The sequence below is a fragment of the Electrophorus electricus genome, chromosome 26 (assembly GCF_013358815.1).
Source record: "Electrophorus electricus isolate fEleEle1 chromosome 26, fEleEle1.pri, whole genome shotgun sequence".
Taxonomy (NCBI): Eukaryota; Metazoa; Chordata; class Actinopteri; order Gymnotiformes; family Gymnotidae; genus Electrophorus; species Electrophorus electricus.
Genome location: NC_049560.1, coordinates 7,563,816 through 7,569,593, shown reverse-complemented (window position 1 = coordinate 7,569,593; position 5,778 = coordinate 7,563,816).

The window sequence follows — 5,778 nt, the reverse complement described above, 5'->3', positions numbered from 1 at the left end:
TGCAGCAAAGGTTCAACTCCATAGAAGAGATGTTTTGTGGAGACATGCTCCACCTAGTGGCAGTTCTGTAGAAGCGTTTGGGTGACAGGAAAAATGGGCGTTTTGCAAATTTGTGGTAAGTTCGGGTAAGAAGCGATGCGCTTTTGCTTGTCTGAATCTTTTTAAAGAAAGACGCGCAGACGTTTACAGTTGTTCTTTGTTTTTTTTGTTTTTTTACGTACTGTGCCATTTTTTCAACCAGGCTCCGTAGCATGAAGTGTGACCGTGACACGCCACACTTTAGTTATAAATGAGCACACACCTGCTTTCGCATTCAGTAACTGGTCAACAATAGGCGTATCTGTCATGTAGCAATTTTAAAAAACATAGTATATGTTGAATATTTTGTATGTGACTTGCTTTTGCAAAATTGTCCTCGCTCGAAAATACACAGTTTCATAACAAGAAATAAACCCAAAACAAAACAGAAAGTAATTAAGCTAAGCTTTGTGGTCTATATATCTAGTCATGGAGTTTTTGGTTAAATATTTATAATTAGTAGTAGGCATATTGCAACCCAATTGAATGAAGCATTTGTGTACTGTTTAGAACATTGCCAGAATATTAACACTTATTCTGTGATATAGAATAATGTCTGCATGCTTTTTATGCATTTTATGAGCTAACAGTTTAGCTTATAGAAAACACAGCAGTTTCCTTGTCGAGCATCAATGCCCTGGGCTCTTGCACCGGTAGGTTCACAGCTGCGAAGCATAACAGCAAAGATAAAACAGTGTGCAGTACCAAAGACAGTGGTGAGTTCCTGCTGAGACCAGCCCTCTGAAAGACCCTCCCACGAATGGCAGCACAAACCTTCACTGCTTGACATCTGAGCAGCGCGCATTCCAAATAAATCTCGCCATGCCTGCCAGAGTTGCAAGGCTAGTAAACAAACAAACAAAACACACTGGACATCAGTGAATAAATCAGTGTGTAGTGGTACCTTATGAGTCATTACTGCACTCTGAATGCCTCACTTGAAAACATGGCTAAAATGGTTTATGGTAATACATAATTTGAACTATTACAGGTTTAAAAAAAAGATTGCTAGTTAGGACTACACAGAGGCATTAATGTTTAGCTGAGAAAGCACCACAGATCTCCCCTCCTCGCTCTCTCTCTCTCTCTCTCTCTCTCTCTCTCTCTCTCTCTCTCTCTCTCTCTCTCTCTCTCTCTCTCTCTCTCTCTCCCTCCCCTGGCTGGTTCTGACCCATCCTCCCACAACCAGCGCCTCTGCAGATTCTTTAACTGCTCACACACACAGGCCTGCACTGGCTTGCTTGTTGCCGTGGTAACTTGACAGGTTTCCATTTTGCTCTGATCAATGGAAATGTTAGCGACGCAGAAGGCTGGAATGCTGCCAACTCTCTCAGGAGCTCTCCCGCTCTGAGTGTCAAGGAGACACAGAGAGGGAGGGACAGGGTGTGTGTGTGTGTGTGTGTGTGTGTGTGTGTGTGTGTGTGTGTGTGTGTGTGTGTGTGTGTGTGTGTGTGTTCCAGACAGTGCAACTGAGGAAAGCACTGCATCTCACTCTGAATGAACTGGACTCACAAGCCATGCTCCAACAGAACAACACACTTGCGGCCATTTAGTAATGTCACTGAGTACAAAATGTGCAGACAGGTTAAAATACAGTGCAGTCTGTATGTCACTGCAGAGTGGCAAAATCCTTGTGCTTTTGGCTCCGTGCTCATATGATGGATATGAGATTAAAAAAACAATGCTGAAGTTAGAAAGTTGAGTAAGTCAGCGTTACTGTTCAATTTTGCTGACCTGGTCTTGCTACTCCCGAGGCTCTCTGAGGTCCAACATACAGTGTAAATTCATATTAAGAGTACTCAGCCAACATCTATAACCTACTTTGGTTAAATCCACTCATGAAAGAGGACAAGAAAAGTGGACAAGATATACAGGTATAGGATTCTTTTACAAACAGCCAACTGATTTCAGACTAAAACAGCTATGCCATAGTGGTGAATTCCAAGTTACAACTGACTGTAAAATGCATGGTGGACAATCAGACACAGATATAGAGTAGGTGTACCTAATAAAGTCACCATTCCATGTATAGAATCAATGCTAAAGTTGTTGTTTTTTTTAGGTTTTTTTAATGCATTAACTAATGATACAATGGTGCTGTCCAAATAACAGAGCAGACAATTGTCCAGTTACACTTGGACCTCTAAAATTGGGGACCTATGTGGAAAAATGTTTCAGCCATTGGGGATGAACACTATACAGTCTTTATTGACCGCTGACATCACTTTGACTCTAGATTCATGGTTTCACTGCTCACACTACAGCCAATACTCCAAAAATTGTCTCCATTTAATTACTTCTGGACTGCACTGTGTATATATTCTGTGATTGCATCAGTCATCTGTGATTGCACCAGTGTGAGGAAGACATGAATAATATACACTTTCCAATCTGTAAATACTGCTGAGCATGTATTTCTGTCAGGGAGAGGAAGGTTGGCAATGCTTTTAGCTCTGACCTTGAGGTGCACACAGGATGTCTCATAGGCTACAGATAGCAAAATAGCAGGAACAGAAAGTGAATGAAAGAGAGAGAGACAGAGCAAAAAAGAGAAAGAGAGAGAGAGAGATTTTCTACCTTCTGTAGTTGTGCAGGAAGCTACAGATATGGTCAGGCAATAATTGCTTTGCCAGACATATATGGATATATATATCACCCGTATATATTAGGCCACTGTATTAGAAACTCCTGTACACCTGCCCATTCACATAATAATCCACTCAGCCAATCATGTGGTACCATATTGTATTTAAATCATACAGACCCAGACCAAGAGCTTTAATTAATGTTCACATTAAACATCAAAAAGGTGACATACGTGATCTAATTTTCATATATAACAGCCGCTAAAGTTTATGTAGAATGGAGCAGAAACACAGTATCCACTGAGCAGGAATTCTGCGGCTGGAAATTCCTGAATGAGAGAGGTCAGAGGTGAACTTCCAAATTGGTTCTGAGGGGCCAGAAAGGCAATGTGTAACTCAAATAATAATTCTTTCCCACCATAATGAGCAGAACATCTCAGTATCTTCAACATGTTGAACACTGGGGTAGGTGGCCCGCAATAGCAGAAACAGCTAACAGATGTTAAACTAAAATAACTTTTGTGCTTCACTGGTTTAAAGGCAGTGCGCTTAACTATCAAAGTGTTACACCATACACAGAGCAGTAGATTGTTTTGCAACACCAAACTTTAATGTTGAGACAAATCCTTACTGAAAACTCTGATCTGAGACATAAACATAAGGGAGCTCCTGTCTATCAGTCACTTCACTCGTTTCTATAAAGGATAAAAACGAATGATCACTACTTTTATTACCACTGTACACGTGATAGCCTCTGAAGCTTAGAATCAGGTGTACTGTTTTTTCCAGTAGAGGTGATGACAGAGAACAGGAAAAGTGCATTGCAAAAAAAAAAAAAAAAAAAAAAAAGCTTTAAAACAACAAGTACCTGAAGATCAAAGGGGTCCTAGCCTTAATTAAAGCCCTTTAAAAATGGATCAGGGTAACGAATTGGGTGTGAACAGAAAGAGTGAAAAAAAATACACATCAATATTCTGCCTCCATTCCATCTACAGAAGGAATACGGACAATTAGAAGCAGTCATGGACATCAGAAACATAAGAGTCACAGCAAAACAATTTGCATTTAATCCACATTAAAATGATGTTATGAATAGATTTTGTCTCCAGCAAGGATTTCTTGGAAACTGAATATTCCTCAGCATTTACATTTACGGTATTTAGCTAACACTTTTATCCAAAGCGACTTACAAGTATGACTCAGTACAACTTGATCAACTGAGGGTTAAGGGTCTTGCTAGGGGGCCCAAAAGTTGCAGCTTGGCAGTGGTGGGGCTTGAACCAGCAACCTTCCAATTACAAGTCAAGCACCTTAACCACTGAGCCACTGCAGTGTCAGCTTAAAATAAAACACTTGTTTTGAATAATGAGAGATCAACTCGCTGGATGTGTTCGCAGCATAATTGCTTCCCACTGTTTTACCGAGTTTTCTTCTGAACAGACATGTGACTGGGACTCATGCAAAGCACGTTTTGCTGTAGCCTCGCCTGGGACTGGGATTCGGCGTAATGAAATGGATGGAACGAGTATTTGATTGTGATCTCAAAGCCCCTCCTCGTCCCATCCCTCGCCTGCTTCTCATTAAAATGATAAATGGCTTCACACTCCAGGCACTCACCGTTCGGTCCCCGGTCACCATGGCAACAGCTAGAGCCCACATCAACTTGGAGGGAAAAATAAATAAATGAAAGGTACACGACGGGCCCACGCGTGGTTGCAATGGATCGAGTGGGCGTCGGTAAAGTGCAGAGCGCCACTCTCCCAAGCTAAAGAGTAGGAGGGACACCAAGTGGGATGCGTAACGAGGTCCAGTACCAACCCAAGTCCCCTCTTGGCTGATGGGCACAGCGCTTCAAGACCCTGAGAGTGTGCAGGAAACGCAATGGATTACTTCTCAAAACTCAAGACCATGTACGAGGCCTGACATCACAGGTCTTCTGCCACACATTAGTGCACTGTATACTTTTATTACTAAGGTAATAAAATACCACAAGCTATTAACCAGTTTAAACTAATGGCATGTCAAAATTGCCATTATGGTGTATTTTCAGCTTTGCCATGATTTTTAATTACCATTGTGTTGTGTGTTTATTACAAAGACACCAGAATGTTGAATGTTGAATGACAAACAGTTAATTAACATGGAAGGTGGTACACCATAAAGTCCATTAAGAATTGCTTCTGTATCCTAGTCTCACAGAATCCAATTTTATCTTGTCTAAATTAAGCAGAAAAGCAGCCCTCTAAAAAAAAAAAGAAATGAATGACAGCCTAAAAGAAGGTGTGGGACCCCCTGTCTTTAGCAACAAGCACCTGGTCCATTGCTGTGGCAACATTGCGTATCTGTCCGTATAGTTACCTACTTTGGAGTTTGATTTATCTATTCAACCAATTATTTTAGCTAATATGACTTTGGAAAAATATTATTAAATCAGTAAATACCAAGATATGTGATGAAAATTTATAAAGAAGCAAATATTTGACTTTTTAAACATTTCTTGAGTGTTCTTTTGCCTGGGCTATATGATATACACTGCCTGGCCAAAAAAAGGTCACACACTCTAATATTTCTTTGGACCGCCTTTAGCTTTGATTACGGCATGCATTTGCTGTGGCATTGTTTCCACAAGCTTCTGCAATGTCACAATATTTATTATACAGAGTTGCATTAATTTTTGCCCAAGATCTTGTATTGATGGGAGATTTGGACCACTGCACAGTGTCTTTTCTAGCACATCCCAAAGATTTTCAATGGGGTTCAGGTATGGACTCTGTGGTGGCCAATCCATGTGTGAAAATGATCTCATGCTCCCTAAACCACTCTTTCACAATTTGAGCCCGATGAATCCTGGTACTGTCATCTTGGAATATGCCCGTGCCATCAGGGAAGAAAAAATCCATTGATGGAATATTCTGGTCATTCAGTATATTCAGGCAGTCAGCTGACCTCATTCTTTGGGCAAATAACGTTGCTGAACCTAGACCTGACTAACTGCAGCAACCCCAGATCATAGCGCTGCCCGCACAAGCTTGTACGGTAGGCACTAGGCATGATGGGTGCATCACTTCAGCCTCCTCTCTTCTTACCCGGATGCACCCATCACTCTGGGACAGGG